Source organism: Phascolarctos cinereus, unplaced genomic scaffold, assembly GCF_003287225.1.
Source record: "Phascolarctos cinereus isolate Bilbo 61053 unplaced genomic scaffold, phaCin_HiC Scaffold_726;HRSCAF=1367, whole genome shotgun sequence".
Lineage (NCBI taxonomy): Eukaryota > Metazoa > Chordata > Mammalia > Diprotodontia > Phascolarctidae > Phascolarctos > Phascolarctos cinereus.
Genome location: NW_027556098.1, coordinates 348699584 through 348724824, shown reverse-complemented (window position 1 = coordinate 348724824; position 25241 = coordinate 348699584). Strand labels below are relative to the sequence as shown.

The following is a 25241-nucleotide window of genomic DNA, read 5'->3' as shown; positions in this document are numbered from 1 at the left end:
TCCCAAGAGCTCACAGCCTAGTGGGGAGATAGTATGCAAATGACTATACAAGCAAGATCAAAACAGGGCAAAAGGAAGGTCATCTCAAAAGCTAGGGGGGTGGGGAGGTAGGAGGCAGGGAAAGGTGGGCTAGGGGACAGACCAGCAAAGGTGTCCTGCAGAGGGTGGGATTGGAACTGAATCTTAAAGGAAGTCATGGAAAGCATGAAGCAGAGGAGAGAGCATCCCAGGCATGGGAGACCACCAGTAAAAAGGCACAGAGTTCAAAGATGGAGTGTAGTGTATTAGCAACACCAGGAAGGCTAGTGTCATTAGATCATAGAGTATGTGAAGGGGAGTAAGGTTTAAGAAGACAGGAAGGCAGGAAGGGGGTGGGTTATGAAGAGTTTTAAATGCCAAACAGGAATTTTATGTTTGATCCGAAGTGTTTTTGTTCAGTCCTTTTCAGTTGTGTCCTACTCTTCATGACCCTATTTGGGGTTTTCTTGGAAAAGAAAAGAAAAATGGTTAGCCTTTTCCTTTTCTAGCTCATTTTACAGACGAAGCAACTAACGTAAATAGGGTAAATGATTTGCCCAGGGTCACACAGCTAGTAAGTGTCTGAGGCTGGATTTAAACTCAGATCTTTCTGACTCCAGGTGCCACCCTCTATCCATTGTGCCACCTAGATGCCCATAATGACCAATCACTGTAGTTAAATGAATAGTTGAGTGACATGGTCAGACCTGAGCTTTAGGAAGACCACTTTGGCAGCTTAGTGGAAGATGACTTGGAGTAGGAAGAGACTTAAAGTAGGGAGAATAATTTGAAGACTATTGCAATAGTCCAAGCTTTGGAGTGATGAGGACTTGCACCAGGGTAGCAATTGTGTGAGCAGAGGGAAGGGAAATGTATTACTGAGAAATGTAGTAAAGGTAAAAACAGGACAAGATTTGACAACAGAATGGATAGGGGAGGGGTGAGAAAGACTGTGAAGTTACAAGCCTAGCTAACTGAGAGGATCATAGTGCCCTTAACAGTAACAGGAAAAGCATGGTTGAGAGGACAGAGCAAGGGAAGGCATTCACATCACACAATCAACAAGATAAAGACTAGACTTTTTTCCAATCCCCAAGACCTCTTACACCTCTTACAATAGTGGGAAATTTGGGGAAAGGAGAGGTTGGAGGGTGGGAAGATAATGAGTTCTATTTTGGAGATTTTGAGTTTGAGGTGCCTATAGGACATCCAATTGTAGATGTCCAAGAGGTAGTTGGTGATGTGAGACTAAAGCTCAGAAAAGAGATCAGGGATGGAAATAAAAACGAACCAAGCACTTAGACACCAACAGAAAAGTGACCAGAATCATAGGATTGGAGCTTTGAATTAGAAGGGACTCTAATTAGGAGGGCATCATTTGTTCCAATCCCCTCATTGTATACATGAAGAACAGAGGCCTAGAGAGTTTAAGCCACTTGCCCAAAACTAGATGGGCAAGCGGCAAAGCTAGAATTTGAACCAATACAGTCTTCTTACCAGTGGCTCTAGGCTAGCTTCCCACAGAAAACACAGAAGCAGAAAAAAATATCTTCAAGAGAAAAAATACAGAGAACAAGATGTGGGTAGAAATACCAAGACAACAGATAAATATTCCTTCATCTCTTCACTAATTCCATCTAAGGTTGAACTAAAAGGAATATAGTATCTAGAATGAGGCACCATCCTCTGCTATGGTGAGACCACATCTAGATTATGTTCAATTCTGGGAACTACATTTTAGGAAAAGCATTGATGACCTGGGGAGAGTCCAAAAGAAGAAAACTAGAATGGTGAAATGTCTCCAAGTCCTGCCTTACAAGAGTCATTGAAAGGAAGTGGAGGTGTTAGGCTGGAGAAGAAAAGAAAGGGAGTGTGATAGGTGCCTTCAAGTATGAAGGGCTTCCATAGGAATGAGGGAATTGAATTGCTCTGCTTGACCTCAGATGGCAAAATTAGAATTAATGGGGAGGGAGGAGCAGAGAAAGGGGGAAAGAACTTGAGAAAGACATATCAGCCCCCTATGAATAAAAGCTTTCTACTAGTTAGAGCTATGCAAAAGTAGAATGGGCCATGTCAAGAAGTAGTGATCTCCCCATCACTGTAGGTATTAAAGCTCAGGCTGCATGATGACGACCTGCCAAGGATATTGTAGGAGGGATTTTGCTTTAGGCATGGGTTACACTAGTGGTTTCTGAGGCTTCTTCCCACTTTGACAATATATTCTCCTTTAATTAAGTATAGATATAAAATTATGGATGGAGCTATGGACTTGCATTTGGGAGACCCAGATTCAAATTCATCAGACACTTATTAGCTAGGGATCATGGGCAACTCCCTTGTTCTCTCTGAGTCTTGGTTTCTCAGGTATGAAAATCAAGATAAATTAATTAAACTACCTACCTCACTATTGTAAGAGCTGTTGTAAGAAAAGCAATATGAAAACCCTAAAACACTATATAAATATAAGTTGTTATTGTTATTATTATTTTATGGTCTATCCTCTTCTCTCTATGTGCACATCTACCATCCTCATTCAGGCCCTGATCACCTCTTCTGGACTATTCAACAGCTTCCTAATTTGTGTTCCTGCTACAAGCTGCTCTCATCTTTCATCCACTCTCCACAAGTTGGAAAAGTGATTTTAGTCTGACCATACAATTTCTCAGCTCAAGAAACTGGTGGCTCACTATTTCCTATAAGGTCAAATAAAAGCTCCTCTGTTTGGCACTCTGAGCCCTTCTCAATCTTAATCCTACTTATCTTTCCAGGCTTATCTTAACATTTATCCCCTGCACATATTCTATGATCCATACAAATTGACCTTTTTGCTATTCCTCTCCTTTGACATTCCATCCTCTATCTCTCTGTCATTTCGTGAGCTATCCCTTATGCCCAGAAGGCATTGCCTTTCCCCCTCTGCTTATAGATGACCAACTTCTTTCAAAGCTCAGATTAAGGGTCTCCTGACCCTCTTATCTGCTAGTGCCTCCCTCTAAAAATTATCATGTATTTATTTTGTATATATTTTGAACCTATTTTTATGTGCACATGTTGTCTCCCCCAAAAGACTATAAGCCCCTTGGGATCAGGGACTGTTGCATTTTTGTCTGTATATTCTTAGGACCAAGCCTAGTGCCTCGGACCTAGTGATTGATTGATTGATTGATTGATTGAGTTAGACCCACTTGAAAAACAGATTTGCCAGTGGAGAGAGGATAGCCATTTTTTAAAGATCTCTCTTACTAAATTTTGTGCAATAATGTTTGAGTTTCTTGCATTCATCTTCAGGAATATCAGATAAAGGGATGTGGGGACTCTCCTCCCTCACCCCAGAGCTTTCTGGCAAGTCCCAACAAGGATGTCAGGGTGGAATGTGACCTTCAACATCTCTTACACCAGCTTCTTCTTATTGGGCTTCCCAGTACTGAAGGAATCACAATCCCTTCTGATCCTTCCATTTTTCTGTCTCTATATGGAGATCCTCTTAGCCAATGGCCTAATCATCTATATTGTGACCACCCAGAGAAGCCTGCACCAACCCATGTATGCACTCTTTAGCCTACTCCTGGCCATCAACATCTGCACTACCACTACTGTGGTCCCTGCCACGCTTTTCAGTTTCTCCATCTACTTCAATCACATCTCTTTGGCTTGTTGCCTTATCCAGATGTTTTTCATCTACTTTCTACTAGCTTTTGATTGCAACATCCTTCTGGTCATGGCTCTGGACTGTTATGTCGCCATCTGTTACCCACTGCACTATCCAGAGGTCATGACAGGCCAGGTATTAGCAGGGCTGGTAGGGGTGGCTGCCACCCAGAGTGTGGGCATTGTGGCCTCTGTGGTGTGTCTGGCCTCAAGAGTTCACTTTTGCTGCTCTAATGTGATCTGTCACTTCACCTGTGAGCACATGGCCTTGATGAAGCTGTCCTGTGGAGACATCTCACTGAATAAAACTGTAGGACTTGCCCTCTGTGTCTTCAACAGAATCCTGGACCTGCTTCACCTGGCAACATCGTATGCACACATCCTATGCACATCACTCATGCTGCCTTCAGGATCTCCTCAGGTGGTGCCCGCTCAAAGGCTCTTCACACATGTGGATCTCACCTGCTCATCATCTTCACTGTGTACAGCTCCACTTTGTCGTCTTCGATTGTGTATTGTGTGGCCCACACTGCCTCTCAGGATGTACACAACTTGATCAGTGCCTTTTACTTGTCGATCCCCTGCCTTGTCAACACTGCCATCTATGGGGCCAGAACCAAGGAGATCTGGCAACACTTAGCAAAGTTGTTCCAGATGGCAGGGCCATGAAACCTCTCAACCCCCCCCACACACACACACACAAAAGGACCTTCCAGTCTGATTGCCATTAGAATCAATGGGGAGGGATTAGAGTGGAGAAAATCCTCACAAAAAATTCATGGTGGGTTTCCTACTTAGGTCTGGGAGAAAACTAGGGTTGAATGACAGTGATAACAATTGAAGTTCAGTCAGAAAGTAACAAGACTATACTTAGGTTATCAACTCTTACCTAAAATCACATATGGACTGAGGGAAATGTCACTGGATATGTTCATTGGATCATCAGTTTAATTTAAAACTAGAAGGGCATTTGGTTTTAACCTTCTCATTGTACACACGAGGAATCTAAGGCACAAGGCTGCTTAGCTTGAAGGCATCTCAGAAGTCTTCTAGACCCAGCTCTCCCTGTGCTGGCACTGTCTACAGCATCCCCAACAAGCAGTTATCTCACTTCCACCTGACCCCCACTCATGCAGGGCAGGTGGCTCACTCCCAACTTCAGTTGTTGGGAAGCTTTTCCTTACATCAAAGCAAAGGTGACCTTTCTGCTGCTTCCCCATCACTCCTACTTCTATCCTGTAGAGCTAAGTTAAACAAGTCTCATTTTTCTATCGCAATAGTCTTTTAGTAAGTGATAGCGTTTGGTCATCCTCTGTCCCTTCAACCTCTCTTTGTATGGCCTGAGCTTTAGTATTCTCGCCATTGTGGATGCTATCCTCTAAATGAACTATCCTTCCTTAATCAAGAAGCCTAGGGTCGAATAGGACACTCTATATGTGATATGCTGAGGACAGTGAGAAGCGATTGTCACCTCCCTCATTCTACTGTACCCTTCTATTAGTGACTTAAAATGACTTTACCTTTTGTGCCTACCATGTCATCTTTTTACAATCCACTAAAGCCCTCAGCTTTATTTCCTGTAGTTCAATGGAAAGAGCACTGGATTTATATTCAGAAGACCTGGGTTCCCATTCTTGCCCTGTTAATTACTTCCTGTTAATTACCCCCTGTGTCTCAGATTCCTCACATATGCAATGAGGTTAAACCAAATGCCCTTCTAGTTTTAAACTGATGATCTAATGAACATTTCTAGCCATATCTCCCTCAGTTGATATGTACACCTTTTCTTGAGTTCAAATGAAAAACTTTATATTTATTCTCATTTAGTTGTACATCATTAGATTTAGTGAATCTTTCTAGTCTGTTAAGATCTTTTTAGATCCTGACTGTGTGATCCCACTTGTTAACTATCCCTACTGGAGCTGTGTCATCTTTAATTTGATATGCCTGCTATCCGTGCCTCCCCAAGTCAGTGATAAAAATGTTGAAGTACATAGAACAAAGGACATTTGGACATTTCACTAAAGACCTAATTCCAGACTGATATTGACCTATTAATGATACCTCTTTTGACCGAGTCATTCACCAGTTTTGAATACACCTAACTTTACCATTGTCTAGTTGACATGGTTCATATCACTTGCCTGTTAGGAGTCCTGGACCACCCATACTCCAGTCCATTTCCCATTTCCCAAGCTCTAAGTCAACTCCCAAGATGTTCTCTTTTCTCCAGCAAAGACTGCAGAGAACCAAAACAATGCATGTAAAAGATTTTTAACCAAGTTCGACAAATTTCTGTTCATCAGTTTCTGAAAACAAACAATTCTACATGGGATAACACCAGGACCAAGAGCTTTATACAGTTTCTCAGGGTTCAGTACATGAGCAAGTCATATTGGGATCCACGCTTGCTCCAGCAGTCACCCTTCCTTAATTCAAACCTCTATCCTGCACACAGGGTTGATTCTCTATTCTTGACTCATCAGCACACCACTGAGACTCCAAGCTTCTTGACATTCCTTCACTATCAGTCTCCCATACACAGTCACTCTTCTTAAATGACTCCTACCACATACAAAGTCACAAAGCATGGCAGCTGCACAGTGCACTACTGTATTTGGACTCTCAGAATGTGGGCTGGTGTCCTGTCTCTGCTCCTTATTGTCTGTTTGATCTTGAGTGAATCACTTACTCTTCTTGGGCCTTACTTTCCTCATTTATAAAATGAGAGGATTAGATTAGATAATTTCTAAGATTCCTTCCAACTCTAAATCTTTGAGTCTTTGAATTTCACTCCACACATAAACCCACATGTCAAGGGACTAGCCTCTACAATCATGACTTCAAAAGTCAGCATCAAAGGTATGTCTTGACAATTCTTATGTAAGCTCAGGACATAATTGGAGGCACAGGGCAGCCAGGCATCCTTGCTACCTCCTGCACATAGGTATTCCCTCTTTACTGTCGTTCTCATAAGGATATCATAAGAAATTGTCAAATGTCTTGTTGAAACCAGTTACATAATATCTACCACATTCTTCTGATTGAATCATCTGATTAGCCTGTCAAAAAGAGGAAATATATTGTCATAGTTTTTGTTTTATGGATCTATGGTGGCTTTGACCGATTGCTGCTTCCCTTTATAAAGACTCACAAATGATCCCTTTAATAATATATTCTAAAAATTTACAAACATTTGAAGTCTAGTTTATTAGTCCACATTTTGCAGACTCCACCTTTTTTGACAATTATGACATTCAACTTTCTCCACTGTTGCAACAACCCTCTCATGCTCTCTGGTTTTTACATCACTGACAATGACTCAACAATCATGTCCCCAGATTCCAATAGTAACCTAGAATATAATTCGTCAGGGTCTGTTGTCTTGAACTCATTGAGGGCAATGAGATCCTGACTTACTATTTCTTTATATGTCTTGCATGATGCAGTGGAAATCATAGAAGATTTGGAGTTAGAGGGCCAGAGACCAAATCTAGGTTCTGCCACTAACCCCTTGTATAACCTTAAATAAACTCTTTAACTTCTCAGTCTCTTTGTTTCATTATGTGTAAAATAAGGAATATGTATTAGATGATCTCTGAGGTTCCTTTTAGTGCTAAACCTATAAGCCTATGAAATCCTTACTGACCATTTGTATTTCTTTCCAAATTTGAATATCATTCTCTTACAGAAAACAGAAGCAAACTGGATTTGCGTATTTCTGCCTCCCCCTAACATTAATTATCATTGATATTATAGTTGATCAAGAGTTCAATCAATGCTTTGCTCTTCCACCTGCTCCCCATATAGCTAAAAGCTAATCTTAACATTCATCCATTCTCTGAGCTCTTAGAAATCTATCTCAAGAAAAATCTAGGGTATGTCAAGCTATGCTTTAGTTTACTTTTCTTCTTTTTCAAGATTTCAAAGAGACAACCTTCCCTACAAAGGTCCCATCATTTCTCCTTCACAAATCAGTTCCCCCTTGTTGGTCCAAATTAAGCCCAGTTTGCTTTTCTCTCACTCTTTAAAGGAATAATACCTCATTAAGATGTCTTTTCTTAATTTCCTTTTTATTAAAAAGATTTTATTATTTTATTAAAGGATTTGTTCTATAAAATTTGGATTTGGTCAAAAGGCCTCTCTTAAGGACCTAGAAGGACACACATGTCTTTAAAGCTGCAAGTTCCCCACACCTGATCTAAGTCATTGATAAGATTATAGAACCAAATAAGACCAAGGACAGTTCCTCAAGCAACTCCACTAAGAACTTTCCTCTTGATTGTCCATTGACCAGCAAGTGCCTAGTTATTCGATCATTTCTAGTAGTAGTAGTAGTAACAGCAGCAGCAGCAGCAGCAGCAGCAGCAGGCAGCATTGTTGGTGGTAGTGTTTTTGTAACAGATCTGATATTTATCTAGAATTTTAAGATTTGCAGAGCATTTTGCATACATTATAACACTTAGCAAACCTCAGAGGTAGGTTCTAGGAACGTTACACTTCAGCTAAGAGATTAATATGTTGAATTCGTACCCACCCAATAAAAGCTTTGACTGAGCTATGTAAAGAATATGGAGATTATTAAGAGAGGCATAGGTTCCAGGAATAGGGAGTTGCCACGGTTTAAGAAGAGTGTTGGTAAGCTGATAATTGTCAAGAGGAGAGACACTAACATAGTAGCATAGCCTTGAGTCCATGTCAAATGAGTAACAGTTGAAGAAAATGCGCACAGAAAAGAGGGGACTCAAAGATAGCTATCTTCAAGTATTTGAAGGGGTGCTATGTGGAGGAGGAGCTGAGATGTGCTGGAGCCAATTCAAACTGACGGTAAGGAGAGCTGATTGTTAAATTTTCATTGTCAGCATTTAAACCTCAGAAATTGACAAAATTACAAATTATGACTTGATGTAATGTTTTGTTCATGGTTTAGACTTAAGATAGTGGTAGTGAAAGTATTAATAACACAGGTTAAACTTAAAAATATGTCCTACATGCTTTTTTCCAGAAAGCCAGTTGTTAAACATTTACCCTTGAGAAGGAAGGACTAGACATGTTTCATCTGACCCCAGCAAGAAGTAGAAGTGGTAAAGCAAATTTAAGCTCAGTGTGTGGGGAATGCTTCCCAACAATTAGGGCTGTCCAAAAGCAGATTGGCTATCTTGAGAAATAGTAGGTTCCTCCTCCTTGGAACATTTTGAGCAAAGGCTAGGAGGTGACTTGTTGGGTGTGATGCAGTAGTTATTGCTTTCATTTTGGTTTGGACAACATGGGCTGGACCGGATGGCCCCTGAGGCTGCTAGCTTTTAAATTCTGTGACCCTGTGACCTCCACACCTTAGACCTTATGGACTTCAAAAGGATACAAGGTTTGTAGCAAGAAGACCTAGGTTTCCATCCTGACTCTGCTTATGACAAAATGAGCTTGGCCAATCAACCCCAGTGGGCCTTAGCTTTTTAGTCTTATTATTATTAGGGGATTTGTTCTGTGAAGTTTGGATTCAAAGGGCTGCTCTTGAGGACCTAGAGGGTCACATGTGGCCTCGAAGATGCAGGTTCCCCACCCCTGGTTAGAAGATCTCTAGGGCAGCCTGGCATAGTACATAAGGTGATAACCCAGGAGTCAGGAAGACTCAGCTCAAATCTCTCTGACGCATTACAGGATGTGTGACCCTGAAGCAAATGTTTTAATCTCTCAGTGCCTCAGAATAGAGTGTTCTGATCAATGTTTAACAACCAGTTTGGGGGGTGAGAGGAGGAAGATGTACAAATGACACCATTTGAAGTTTAATCTGCTTTAAATTTTTCTCTATTACCTTCTTAAGTCTAGATTCTCAACAGAATGATTCTAACCCTAAATTAATTGCTGATTTGTAGCATTTGCTGAGTCTCAAAATGTAAATGCTCACATTGAAAATTTAACTATCGGTTCTCCTGAGCTGAACATATCCCTGCCAGGACAATCTGTAAGACTTTAAGTTGTAGAATTATAGCCACTGAATCTGTGAAAGAAGTTTCCACACCTGGAGTTCTCTAGATTGGGGTGGATATGAGGCGTTACAGCAAAGTCTCTATGATTCTATTATCACAGCAAAGAAACAAGCTCAGAGATATTACATGACTTACTCAACGCCACACAGTTTCTAAGTACCAGAGAGACAGGATTCCAGCCTACATCTCTGCTGACTCCAAGTCCGACACTTTTTCCATTATATCACATTGACCTCTGAACCCAAATAACTCCATGTTCAACCCATATCTCTCTATTTTGCTCACAAAGATATTGTGAGAAACTTTTAACAAAGTTCAATCTGCTGAAATCCAAGAGCAATATTAATAGATAAAGTGAAAATTAGAGACTTACTATGTGCCAGGCACTGTGCTAAGCACTGGGAATGCAATGAGAGCAAATGAAACAGTCCTTTCCTTCAAGGAATTTACAGGTGGGTGAAGGATAGAAAGGAGATTGCAGAAAATGGCATGATCTCTGGTTTAGAGCTACGTATAGCAAAAAACCTCTCAGAGCTAGAGGGAGGCAAGAGCAGAGTCCTAGCTTCCAATAAGAAGGGATGGTCAAAGAATGGGGCCATGACAATACATACAGCACAGTGACTTTTAGCCTTTTTATGTTATGAACTTCTTTGGCAGTCTGGTGAAGCCTACAGACCCCTTCTCAGAATAGTGCTTATTGCCTACATTCATAATTGAAGGAAATGTGAAATTCCATTGAGAAGTTGGTGGAAATTAAAATGTTCTTTTTCCCTCACTGAAGTTCCTGGATCCCTGAAATTTATTCAAGGACCTCTTGGGAATCACAGATCCCAGATTAAGAAACCCTGCTCTAGAGCATTCCACTGATCTATCTCTCTAGTAATCCGAGTGAAAAAGGAAGGTTTGTATGAGAGGTCATAATAATAAAGTCATACTGCCTATCCTTCATTACCATTTCCCTAATTCTTCACAAACTCTCCATTAAGTGATACTTACTCAATACTTCAAGGATCTATTATTTCATCAATACGAGAACTCCCCTACCTACATAGCTAACAACCCCCTAATAACTCAGTAGTTGTTTCATAATTGTTGTAACCCAAAAGAAGTCATTGGCTTGTGGTAAACCTGGTGAATGTTTTCTCTGCATTTAGTTACACTGATTCTCAGACAAAAGACAGTCAGTCTCTCATCTGGCCCATATTCGAAAGCCTTTCCAATTTGGTAGAACCTTCAAGTATTTTCTTTATGCTATCATTGCCTTCTGGAATAAAGGGGAATCTCCTACCTTTAATAATGCTTTCTGGAATATTGTGACATCACCATAGGAAACTTTTGTTTAATGCTTTTTTCCATACTTTTTATTTTTATGTCATTCCTTTCGAAATATATTCTCCACCTGTTCCCCAAGGGGTTGTCAGGGAACCTGTTTTTGTAAAAAAAAAATTTCAAAAACAGTGTAATTAGAATGGTCAGGGAAATCTCCTGCTCTGTTGAAGTTCTCAAACATCTCTCAATATAATCTCTGTCCTTAATGACCAATGAGAAGCCAGTTAGCCACTTCAACAAGGTGTGCACACATGTTCTTTAGCAAAGGGACAAAGCACCTGTACCACAGAAAGGGACCACATAAAGCACATGCCAAGCTCTACCATCAGATCACCAAATGCTCCAGGTCATCAGATCAAAGAGTTCCTCTGATCACTCCATTATAGCAGTTGGGCAAAATCAATCACATATTAACCAAGAATATTATGTGTGCAATATTCCACACTCATATCTCCTGTATTTACAATGAAAGGAGGGAGTGTGTTTTCTCAACTTTTCTCCAAATATAAACCTGGACACAGCCTCCATTTTCATTTTAATGTTCTTTCTGTTTACATTGGTATTGTCATTATATACACTTCTCTCATTCAGCATTAATGTGTTTTCCCACATTTCTTCAAACTCTTCATCCTCATTTCTTAGGATGCAGTAATTACATTCATCTTCCACAATTTGTTGAGCCATTCTCCAACTGATGGTCACCTACTTGTTTCTAGTTATTTGCTACCATAAAAAAATACTGCAATAAATGTGCTGGTATGTATAATGTCTTCCTGTCTTTGACCTCCTTGGGGTATATGCCTAGTGATGAGATCTCTGAGTCAAAGGGCATGGACTTTTTAGTCATTTTTTAAAAAATATCACTCCAAACAGACTTCACAATTTTGCCAAGAACTAGACCTTAAGGGTTGGGGGGAGGGAAGGAGGCATAGAGGGTAGGGTGAGGGAACAGAATCTGCATGTATCTATCTCTCACTCCTTAAAAGGTCAAGCTGCTGGAAGTTAAGAAATGGATAGCTTACTCATATGGAAATGATAGCTACATAAGGTCTCCTTCATTTGTCTCCCTCCTTTCCTAGGGCACTTTTTCTGTGTCTCTCTCTCTGTCTCTGTCTGTCTGTCCATCTGTCTGTCACACACACACATACACACACACACACACACACACACACACACACACACCCTCCATAATGGCAGATTGTGGTTTCCCCAGAGGGTCAGTAGCTAAAGGTTTTCCTTATGGTGCACTAATATTCCATTATATTCATACACCTCAATTTTTCTAGCCATTCCTCAATTGATGAGTAACCCTTTTAACTTCCAAATCTTTCGTTTTCATTTTTTTCCTTTTAATCCCTCCCATTTTAGAATCAGGAAGTTAGATTTGCTTGTCTCTTTTCTCCTTAGTAATCTCTTCACTCTTAAATCCTCCATCCCCATTGAATTTTGTGTATTTTTAGAACTACCTCTTTGTCTCTGTGTGTATCTATGTATGTGCATGAGTTCATCCTTCTTTGAAAGGCACTACAAGAGAATGTGGGTAAAACCCCTGAAAGAGCTAAAATGTAAACTTTCTAAGGGCAGGGATTATTTTGGTTTTTTACTTTGCTTTTTATTCCTGGTGCCTAGTGGCATATAATGGATGTTTACTACCTGCTTATCAGTTGACCAATAAAATATGTCGAGAGAATAGGCAGATGGGCAAAATCTGGTAATATGACATTTAATAGACATAGACAACATTCTACACTTGGGCTCAAAAAAATCAATGGTCACATGAAAGGATTGATGAGATATGTATAGGAAGCAGTTCCTCTGAGAAAGACCTGGGTCTTTATTTGACTGAAAAATCAAAATGAGTCAACAAAATGATATGACAACTGCTAATGAAATCTTAGATTTCCATGAACAGAACCATAGTACCCAGTGAAAGGGACACGACTGATAATTCTCTTTTCCTCTGCTAGAGGTAAATCATATCTAGGGTATTATGTTGAGTTATGGGTACCACATTTTAAAAGGAACATTAAATTGAATCCAATAGATGTTTTAAAATCAATTATCAAACATTTCCCCCTTCTTCTCCCTCCCTTCCCCTATTGGGAAAAAAAAAACAAATATCTTGTAACAAAAGTGCCTAGTCAAGTAAAATAAATTCCCATATTGGCCATGTCCAAAAACATATCTGATTCTGAACCCTGAATCTATCATCTTTCTGTCAAGAGGTGAGTGGCATTTTTCATAATTGATCCTCTGGAATCATGATGGATCTTTGACTTGATCAGGGTTCTTATCTTTCAAAATTGTTCATTTTTACAATGTTGCTATTTTTGTTTTTCTGCTTCTGTTCATTACATCAATAAAAGACAGAAAGAGAATATCAATGAATTGGGCATGCAACTAAAAAAAAAAAACTAGAAAAAGAACAGATTAAAAATTCCCAGTTAGGGGCAGCTAGGTGGCGCAGTAGATAGAGCTCTGGCCTCAGAGTCAGGAGGACCTGAGTTAAAATCCGGCCTCAAACACTTGAAACTTACTAGCTGTGTGACCCTGGGCAAGTCACTTAACCCCAATTGCCTTACCAAAAAGAAAAAAAATTACCCATTAAACACCAAATTGGAAATTCTGAAAAATCATAGGGGAGATAATTAATAAAATAGAAACTAAGAAAACCATTGAACTAATAAAATTAAAAGCTAGTTTACATTTTTTTAAACAGCAGTAAAACAGATAAACCATTGGTTAATTTGATTTTGTAAAAAAGAGGAAAACAAAATTACCATTATCAAAAATGAAAAGGGTGAATTCACCACCAATGAAGACAAAATTAAAGCAGTTATTATGAGCTATTTTGCCTGGTTATATGCTAATAATTCTGACAATCTAAGGGAAATGGATGAATATTTCCAAAAATATAAATTGCCCAGATTAGCAGGAAAACTACCAGCATAATTGACCATATAAATAACAAAATCAACAGAAGTAATTTAATTATCTCAATAGATGCAGAAAAAGCTTTTGACAAAGTACAACTGCCATTTCTATTTTTAAAAAAACACTAGAGAGCACAGGAATACATAGAGCTTTCCTTAAAATGATAAGTAAAGTGTATCTAAAACCATCAGCAAGCATTCTCTGTAATGAGAATAAGCTAGAAGCCTTCCCAATAAAATCAAGGGTGAAACAAGGATGCCCATGATCACCACTATTATTTAATATGATACTAAAAATCCTAGCTATAGCAATAATAAGAAGAGGAAATTGAATAGGCAAAGAGAGAAACAAAACTACCACTCTTTGCCGATGATATGATGGTATACTTAGAGAATCCTAGAGAATCAACTGAAAAACCGGTTGAAATAATTAACAACTTTAGCGAAGCTGAAACATACAAAATAAACCCACATAAGTCATCAGCATTTCCATGTATTATCAACAAAGCCCACCAGCAGGAGAAAGAAAGAGAAATTCCATTTAAAGCAACTATAGACAATAATAAAACACTCAGGAGTCTACCTTCCAAGACAAACCCAGGAACTACATAAACACAATTATAAAATACTTTTCACACAAATAAAAGTCAGATCTAAACAACTGAGCAATATAAATTGCTCATAGGTAGGCCAAGACAATATAATAAAAATGACAGTTCTACCTAAATTAATTTACTTATTCAGTGCCATACCAATCAAACTACCAAGAAATTATTTTATAGATAGAAGAAAAACAACAAAATTCACCTGGAATAACAAAAGGTCAATAATACCAAGGGAATTAATGAAAAAAAATCACGTGAAAGGAGGTGGCTTAGAAGTACCAGATCTCAAATTCTATTATAAGCTAGTAATCATGAAAAAAAATCTGATACTGGCTAAGAAATAGAATGGTGGACCAGTGGGATAGATTAGGTACACAAGATGCTGTAGTAAATGACTTTAGTAATCTAGTGTTTGATAAAGCCAAAGACTCAAGCTTTGGGACAAGAACTCACTATTTGACAAAAACTGCTGAGAAAACTGGAAAACAGTATGACATAAATTAGGGATAGACCAACATTTTACACTGTTTACCAAGATAAGGTCAAAATGGTTATATGATTTAGACATAAAGAATGATACCATAAATAAATTAGGAGAGCAAGGGATAGCTTAGCTGTCAAATCTATGGAGAAAAGAAGAATTTATGACTAAATAAGAGGTATAGAACTTTGTGGAATGGATAATTTTGATTATATTAAATTTTAAAGGGTTTTCACAAACAAAAGCAATATAATCAAGATTAAAAAGAAAGCAGAAAACTGGGGGGAAAATGTTTATTGTGTGTCTCTGATAAAAATCTCACTTCTCAAATACATGGTGAACTGAGTTAAATTTAAAAGAATACAAATCTTTCCCCAAGTGATAAATTGTCAAAGGATATGGACAGGCAGGTTTCAAATGAAGAAATTAAAGTTATCTATAGTCATATTTTTAATAAATATCTAAAGCATTATTGATTAGAGAAATGTAAATTAAAACAACTCTGATGTACCACCTCACCCCCATCATATTGACTAATATGATAAAAAAGGAAAACGATAGATGTTGGAGGGGATGTGGGAAAATTGGGACACTAATGCATTGTTGGCGGAGTTATGAACTGATCCAACCATTCTGGAGAGCAATTTGGAACTATGCCCAATAGGCTATAAAACTGTGCATACCCTTTCATCTAGCAATACTACTACTAGGTCTGTATCCCAAAGAAAAAAAAATTTAAGAGGGAAAAGGACGTATTTGTACATAAGTAGTTAGAGCAGCTCTTTTTGTGGTAGCTAAGAATTGAAAATTGAGGGGATGGCTATCCATTGAGAATGGCTGAACAAGTTATGATATATGATATATTATACTGTCATACTATAAGAAATTATGAGAAGGCTGATTTCAGAAAAACCTGGAAAGTCTTACATGAACTGATGCAAGATGAAGTAAGCAGAACCAGGAGAATATTGAACATAGCAACAGCAATATTGTACAATAATCAACTGTGACTAATATAGAAAACAACTTTTAGCATTTGTTGGGGGTTTTTTTAGTTTTGAGTTCCAAATTCTATTCCTCCCTCCTCTCCCCTCCCCTCTTCCTGAGATGGTAAGTAACCTAATATAGGTTATACAACTGTAATCAACCATGCAAAATATTTCTATATTACTCACTTTGTGGAAGAAAACAAAGGAAGGAAGGAAGGAAGGAAGGAAGGAAGGAAGGAAGGAAGGAAGGAGGAAGGAAGGAAGGAAGGAAGGAAGGAAGGAAGGAAGGAAGGAAGGAAGGAAGGAAGAAAGGAAGGAAGGAAGGAAGGAAGGAAGGAGGGAAAGTGAAAAATAGTGTGCTTCGATCTGTATTTAGATAACATCAGTTCTTTGTCTGGAGGTGGATAGCATTTTGCATTTTTCATCATTAGTCCTTTGGTGTTCTCTTGGATCACTGTGTTGCTGAGAAAAGCTGTCATTCACTGTTCTTTACCATACCATATTGCTGTCACTGTGTACAATATTCTCCTGATTCTGCTCACTTCACTTTGTATCGGTTCATTTAAGCTTTTCTAAAATCATTCCGCTTGTCATTTCTTATAGCACAATCATATTCCATTACATTTATATACCACCAACTTGTTCAGCCATTCCCCAATTGAGGCGCATGTCCTCAATTTCCAATTCTTTACCACCACAAAAAGAGCTGCTCTAACTACTTATGTACGAATAGGTCCTTTTCCCTTTTTTGTAATCACTTTGGGATGCAGACCTAGTAGTGATATTGCTGGATCAAAGGATATGCACCGTTTTATAGCCCGTAGCACATAGTCTCCAGAGTGGTTGGATCAGTTCACAACTTTACCAACAGTGCATTAGTGTCACAATTTTCCAAAATCCCCTCCAACATTTATCATTTTCCTTTTTTGTCATATTAGCCAATCTGATGGGGGTGAGGTAGTACCTCAGAGGTGTTTTAATTTGCATTTCTCTAATCAGTAATGACTTAGAACATTTTTTCATATGACTTTAGATAGCTTTGCTTTCTTCATGTGAAATTTTCCTGTTCATATCCTTTGACCATTTATCAATTGGGAAATGGCTTGTATTCTTATAAATTTGACTCAGTTCTCTACGTAAAATAAAATAAAATATTATTTTTTAAAAATCCTGTCTCAGCCCCTGGCATAGATGAAGTCCTGAAGACACACACCTCTCCCCTTGGGGTCTTGCCCAAGAGAATACTCTTGATTGGCTAAGCCACAGTCCAGAGGGAGCGTCTGGGGAATCTTGTGAGATATACTCCAAGCAAACTCAAGAGGATTTAATCTCCACACATGAAGCTTAGCTCTAAATGGCCTTCTCCAGTCCTGTCTGACCATATTCTGGTAAGTAGAAGGTCCTGGGCAATCAGGGGTGTGAGAAGCCTGGAAAAGATAATCAGAATAAGTGAACAGAGAGGACAGGTTCACTGTTAGTCAGTCAAGCAGCCACTGGCCAGTCCCAGGCAAAGAAGGATTTTTTCCATTATAGCATTCCTGCCCACTTTTAGCCCTAGCCCTTAAAGACCCACAAAAATGATATTCCTTTCCCTCGATTGTGGGGAAGGAGTCTGTCAGCTCCAGAGTAAAGAGAGTGGCAATTCCACCTCTGAACTCTAGAAACAGCACCTTATAGGGGAAAGAGCCCTGGTCTGGGCACCATCACAAAATGTCAAACTGTAGAGATCATTGAGTACAATTAATTCATTTTGTCAAGATGCTATCAAGGGGAATCTGGCTCAAGTCACCAGCTGGGCCAGATGACCACAGAAGCCCTTTGAGTTCTGAGTGGCTGGTCCATCCAAGGCTTTTATTCCACTTTCTTTCCTATTAGTCACTAGTAAAACCCTCTGAGAAATGGAGCTGGTTCTCAGGTGCACCAAAGGGCAATGGGACTGGTGTCAGGGGTGGAAACACAGAAGGGGCTGACCTCCAAATTACTGGGGACATTGCACAGTGAAAGTGGAGCAAAGAAGAATGGGAATAGAATTCTGCAGTTTTGGGTGACAGGGAGCAAAAACACTGGGGCCTAGGAAACAAAGAGGTGAGTGAGGGCTAATCTTCATAGATTCATAAAAGTAAAACTCCTCCACAGCTTTCCTCAGCTTCTATCAGTGCTAGGGATGTCCAGAGAACACTTCAAAGTTCCAGGATTAATAACAAGAGTTGAAATCTGTATAGTGTCTTAAGATATATGTGTGTGTATATATATATATACACACACACACACACACACACACACACACAAATATTTATTTATATATGTGCGTGTGTGTGTGTATATAATTATATATACATACATATATACATAAATACACATATACATATACATGTATATATGTGTGTGTGTGTATACATATATAAAATATATACATATATATAAATTTCATTTGAGCCTTACTAGAACCCTGTGAAGCAGGTGCTATTATTATCCTCATTTTTTAAAAAAAGGCTGTGAACTAGAGGAATGCTTCACAGAGAAAGATGATTGATTCTGAGAGGAAAAGGGACTTTGCCAAGGTCACATAGGTAATAATCAGCAGTGCCGGGCTGGGAGGAACAAAACCATCCACAGTGTCTTGGCCTTGGATCTCCTTTACTTGTGTCATCATCGTGGGGTAGGGAAGCTTGGTTAGTGTTCAAACTGGTCTGAGATGTTTCTCCTGTTGCAACTGATCCTGAAGAAAGTACTTTGTAATCCTGAACACAGCATAGAAAGGATGTGTTTCTGAGCAAAGAATGATAATCCTGTCATCAAACTTGTCTAATACTATGTATCTGAATAACATCCATTAAGTTTGCTCTCGGGTCAAGGAGTCCTTCAGAGGGCTTCTGGTGAGTGGGTGCAGGTTAAGGACCATATGGTCCACAGGATAGATGAGTGTGTGAAGGGGGGGAGCACCAGCAAAATGCCACAGGATGTGGAAGGACCCCAAAGGCAAACCTTGTGTTTGTACATGTGTATAAGGGTACTTATGTGGATCTATGTCTGTGTAGCTGCAGGTGTGTATGTTTGTGTCTATACTAGGTGCCCACAAGACAAGAGCAAAGGAAGCTCAGAGAAAGCAGAATAGAGTAGGTCTTGGGACCCACCCAAAGGTGTTCTGGTAAATGTTTAACAGCTGGCTTTGTGAAAAAAAATGTACCTCACACACTTTCAAGTTTGATCTGCATTATTAAAATTTTCTCTATCACTTTCTTAAGCCTGGACACTCAACAAAAAATAAATAGAACCCTGATTGTAGCATTTCCCAATTTCCAAGGTGGAAATGCTCCTGAGCAAGTAAGACCCAGCTTCAGCACACCCTTGGGCTCACTCCTATCCCGCAGTTGTTGACAGATGGGTTGGGAGCAATCAGCTCAGAATATGGCAGTCAGCAAGTTCTAGGAAAGGAGATGCTGATGTGGCACCAGAAACTGATGTCAAGGATGCTGAAGACAAGTGGAAGCACCCAGACTAGGAGGCACAAGTATTGACAGAGGCCCAATGGATGAAGTGCTGGACTTGGTGTCAGGAGGACATGAGCTCAAATCTTCCCTCAGACGCTTCCTAATTGTGTGACCCTGAGTAAGTCACTTCACTTCTGTCTGCCTCAGTTTCCTCATTATCCCTCATGTGGATAATAATAGTACCCTACCTGTCAAGGCTGTAATGAGGAACAAATGAAATAACATAGTTCCTGCTGCATCGTAGGTGCTTAATAAATGCTGATTGACCAATGCGTAAAGCACTTTGCAAATTGTAAAGGGCTGATAAACAGCACCAGCTATATTGAGAGCAAGATCCCCTGCACAATGAGCAAGTGGGGACAACCCATATAATCACTGTTTGCACTCCCAATAGCAAGAATTACAGACTCCAGATCTCACTTCCAAAAAAGTATGGCGAGCAAGAATAAATTGCCAGAACCTGACCTGAGTACATGACATTTGTACTTCTGCCACCAAGTGACTGGTATCTACGTTCCAAGTGCAGACTTGTTTCCTTTATGGAAAAGAAGATTAGAGCTCCAGGCTGTCAGGGAGAATGAAGACATTTTGAAAAAGCAACAGTGATGACAAAAGAATGGTTTCAATGTCAAAACAAAGAGAGAGAAAAGGGTCTGAAAAGGCAGGCTTCCAGGAATAATGAACTGGGTCAGGTGGTTGGAGGGTTGAAGAATGTGACCAAGGAAATGAAGAAGAAGAAAGATCACTAAACATTATGAGATAAGCAACAGATATTGGTCTTCTTCTAATGAAAATGGAGATGGACCATCTGAGGATCATAAATTTGACCTAAAAGTTTCCTTAAAGTCAGCTATTTTAATGACTTCATTTTTCAGATGAGGAAACTGAGACTAGTTTAAGTCTGACCAAGACTATACAGATAGTAAGAACTTCCTCCCTAACAAGTAGAACTAGGCAAGAGTGGAACTGATTGCCTCAAAAGGAAGTGGGGTCCCCCTCCTTGGAGATAGCAACACAGGATGATAGAGCAGAGGCTAGAAGGAATCCAGGTGGCCATCCTCTGCTATGTGCTTTTTTGAGAGAGAGCATAGTGGTAAAAGCACTACTTTTGGAGTCAGAGGACCCAGGTTTGAAACCTGCCTCTTTCACTTACAATCTGTGACTGTGGGCAGTCCATTTTCCCTCTCTTGGCCTCAATATCCACATCTGTAAAGTAGGGGGAAAGGATTAAATAGCCTCTAAGTTCCCTGTCAACTCTAAATCTGTGATTTCTAATTCGGACCAAATCTCTCATTCTTACAGGTGAGGAAACTGAGGTCCAGAGAGGTCAAGTGAATTGCCAAAGTCACAAAGATAGTAAGGGGCAGAGCCAGGAATCAAACCCAGGTCCAAATACATCATTCTATCTACTCTACCATGTTGGACTACCTGAAAAGACAACCAGTTGTTGAATATGTTGTAGAGAAGATGATAGCCTCTGGGGTCCCTGTCTGAGATTCTGTGCTTCTGTGACTGGAAGAAGCATAATAATAATTGCAGAAACAGAAGAGATAGGTATAGGGTAGGTTCTGAGGCAAAGACTATTTTAGTTTTGAACATGTGGCCCTCAGACCATTCTAGAGGAAGCACAAGCTTTTTCTTCAAGGAAAGAAAATGTGGATACACAGCTGCTGTCAGGTGAGAGATAATTTGGGAAGAGTCACAGGAAAAAGAGACCGCTGGCAGTAATTGGCAACTTCCTGATGAAGAGTACTGATGCAACTATTGGTCAATATGATAATGACATTAGAGAAGGCTTTTGTGTTCTTGCCATGTGTATCCAGAGTACAACAAAAGACCTCCCAAAACCTCTCTGACCTGACAGTTACAACCCATTCCTGGCAATTCACACGGGCACAAATGATTCTGCCAAGAAGAATCTAGAAAGTTCTATCAAGGATAATGAAGTCTAGAGAAAAAAAAGGAAGAGCCTAGTGGAAGAGGTGGTATCATCATCACCACTACTGATCAAAAGTAAGGGTTTCAGAATAGAAAGGCAGACATGAGAAATACATAGCTGGTTGATAAAATGGTTACTAAGAATTGATTTCTGGGGGGCAGCTAGGTGGCACAGTGCATAGAGCGCTGGCCCTGGATTCAGGAGGACCTGAGTTCAAATCCAGACTCAGACACATCACACTCACTAGCTGTGTGACCCTGGGCAAGTCACTTAATCCCATTGCCTAGCCAAAAAAAAAAAAATGATTTCTGGACCATAGATGAAAATAAAGGAATGACAGGCTTCTAGCCAGAGATGGAGTACTCTTAACAATAAGTATGTATTTGCATGAAATAATGTAAATTCAATCAAAAGGGCCTTCAACTGAAAAGGAAGGGGGAGGGAGAAAATTGCCTTCGTATATACACCAAGCTACACACTTTAGACAGTAACTATCACATAGAAAAGATAATAGCAATATAAACATCCAGAAATTTACAGGAGACGAAATATAAGAACAAAGCCACCAGTAAAAATAGATTTCAAAGGATTCAGAGAACAGACAAGTAGGATCCCATGACCTAAAATCCTATGGGGAAAGTAAGCCCAGGATGGAGAAGAAATTGTCAAGAATGAAATCTTTGAGGCACAAAGACAAATACTTTTTAAGAGGAGGAAAAGTGAAGTTCTCTAAAAAGACCAACGTGGATGGCAAAAGAAACTTATCAGCCAACATGAATTTTCCAAAGATATTTACAGAAGATAAAGCGAAGTCAGGTAAGAGTAGAAAAATGTAAAGTATATAGTAAGGTTACCAAAAAATAGTGTCAGGTGAGCTGAAGCCAGGATCTGAATAAAGGTCCTGACTCCGAATGTGGCATTATTTCCATTGCACAACACTAGCTCAAAAGTAACCTCTGCCCTCTGAACTCCCAGAGCACTTTGTACCTCACTTACTGAACTTATTTGATCCTTTTATCTGACTGCATTTTCAGTTGTGTGCATGTTTTCCTCAAGGGTTCTTCTTGGCTTATTTATCTTTGCATCCTGTTTACTGTCCAGCAAAGGGTCTTGCAGACATTAGGTACAGTCAGTCAGCCAACAAGCATTTATTGAGAGTCTACTATATGTGCCAGGCAGTGTGCTAAGAACTAGGGATTGAAGGATCACAAAAAGGCAATCCTTGCCCTTCAGAATTTCAAAATCTAATCACAGAGACAACATGCAAACCACTCTACACAAACAGGAGAAGTTGGTAGGTGATCTCAGAGGAAAGACACTTCCATCAGGAAAGGCTTCCTGCACAAGGTAGGATTTTAGCTGAGACTTGAAAGAAGCCAGGAGCCCCAGAAGGCAGAGATGAGGAGGGAGAGTATTACAAGCATGGGGACAGCCAATAAAAAATGCATAGAACTGGGAGATGGAGTGACCAGTCCAAGAAACAGCAAGGAGGCCAGTATCATTGGACTGTAGAGTACATGGAGGGAAGTAAAGTGTAAGAAGTCTTAAAACATAGTAACAATAGTAATAGTAATTAATAATAATAATAATAACAAGTTTGCAAAAGTTTGGTAAGATTTGCAAAGCATTTTACAAATATTATCTCATTTTAACTTTACAACAACCCTGGAAAGAAGGTGCGATTATAAAATTATCCCCATTTTCCAGATGAAGGTTAAATAACTTGTCCAGGATCATACAGTTTGTAAGTTTCTGAGGATGGATTTGAACTCAGGATTTCCTGATTCAAGATCTAGTGCTCTATCCACTATACCACATAGCTACCAGGAAGGGCCAGGTTACAAAGGGCTTTAAAAGCTTAATAGAGGACTTCATATTTGATATCAAGGCTAATAGAGAGTTACTGGAGTTTATTGAACAGGGGAGTGACGGAGTAAGATCTATGCTTTAGTAAGATCACTTTGACAGCTGAGTGGAGGATGGACCAGAGTGGAGAGAGATATAAGGTAGGGAGACCAACCAGAAGGCTACTGGAATAGTCCAAGTATAAGCTGATAAAGGTCTGCACCAATGGTGGCAATGTTACCACGGTAGAAGAGAAAAGGGGGCATATACAAGAAATATTTTGAAGGTAGAATTGACAAGACTTGGCAACTGATTGGATATGGGTGGCAAGAGAGAGTGAAAAGGAAAGGATGACACCTAGGTTCTAAGTCCAGGTGGCTGGGAAGATGGTGGTACCTTTGTATAGTAACAGGGAAGTTCAGTAGTGAGGAGGATTTGAGGGGGAAAATAATGGATTCTGTTTTGGACATGTTGAGTTTAAGATGTCTATGGGACAGCCAGTTTAAGATGTCCAGTAGGTAGCTGGAATTGAGAAACTGGAGATCAGGAGAGAGGTAAGAGTTAGACAAATAGATCAGTGAATAAGCTGCTCAGAGACGATAATGAAATCCATGGGAGTTATAAAGATCACCAAATGAAAGAGTATAAATGAAAAAGAAAAAAAGGCACAGGGCAGAGCCTTGGGGAACACTCATGGCTGTTGACCACAACCTTGTTGAATATGTAACAAGGAAGATTGAGAGGCAGCAGTCAGACTGGTAGGAGAGGAACCAGGAGAAGGTGATTGAAAGTGTCAAAGGCTGCAAAGAGTATGAGGATTAAGAAAAGGCTATTAGATTGGACAATTAAAAGATCATTGCTAACTTTAGAGAGAGCAGTTTCAGTTGAATAGTGAGATCCAAAGCCAGATTGTTAAGAAGAGAGGGAGAGGAAAGGATGTGGAGGCACTGATTAAAATGGTTGTCTCAGAGAGTTTTCCTTCAAAAAAAGGGGAAAATATAGGATGATATCTAGAGGGGATGACAGAACAAGTAAGGGGTTTTCAAAGATAAGGAAGATGTGAGTGTGTTTGTAGGCAGAGGGAAACATCCAGCGGACAAGGAGAGTCTAAAGGTTAATGAACAATTAGAAATGAAAGAGGGGGAAATCTGCTGGAAAAGATAGGATGGAATGTGATCACTTGTGCATGGAAAGAGAGTTTGCCTTGGCAAGAAGGACCACTTCTTCATTTGAATCAAAGGTGAAAGTGGGAGAAACCATCTGAGTGATGTGAGATGGGGTGGATGTGATAAAAGAGAGCTCTTGGCAAATAGCCTCAATTTTTTCAGTGAAATATGAGGCGTGGTTCTGAGCTGAGAGGGTGGAGAAAGGGGGAGTTTGGAGAAAAGCTTTGAAAGGATTTGAAAAAGTTTCTGTGGTGAATGGAAAAGTGAATATGTTGGGGAGATGTCAAAGAGTTAATCTAGTTTAGATTATGTAATTAAGTTTTAGTAATCCCAGTCAGCACAGTTTCAAGATTCCCTACCTTTGTTCAGCAGCATGTAGATTGGAAACAGATGGTAGGAGTAATCCCAGACTGAGGCTTAGCAGAGCAACATTGGCAATCCGATAAAGGAGAAAAGGAGTCAAGAGTACAGTGTAGAGTTGAACTGATTCACTGAAGGGTCAAGATGGGAAAGGATGTATTGAGGTGGGGAACCTGTGGGCTCAAGGCCACATGTGGCCTTCTAGGTCCTCAGGTGCAGCCATTTGACTGAGTCCAAGTTTTACTGAATAAATCTTTTTTTCAAGGGGTTTTATTCTGTGAAGTTTGGATTTAGCCAAAGGACTGCATTTGAGGACCTAGAGAGCCACATGTGGCCTTGAGGCCACAGGTTCACCACCCCTGGTATAGCTAGTGGAGATGTGATGGCTGAGGGATTTAGGGATAGAGGTTATGGAAAGGACAAAGAACAGAGTTGGGGTTGTAAGGTAGA

At 39.7% G+C, this 25241-nt stretch overlaps 1 pseudogene; it reads left to right on the top strand.

Annotated features, from left to right (window-relative positions):
• The first annotated feature begins 3376 nt into the window (after window positions 1–3376).
• Window positions 3377–4335, top strand: LOC110195018 (olfactory receptor 52K1-like; annotated as a pseudogene).
• The last annotated feature ends 20906 nt before the right edge of the window (window positions 4336–25241 follow it).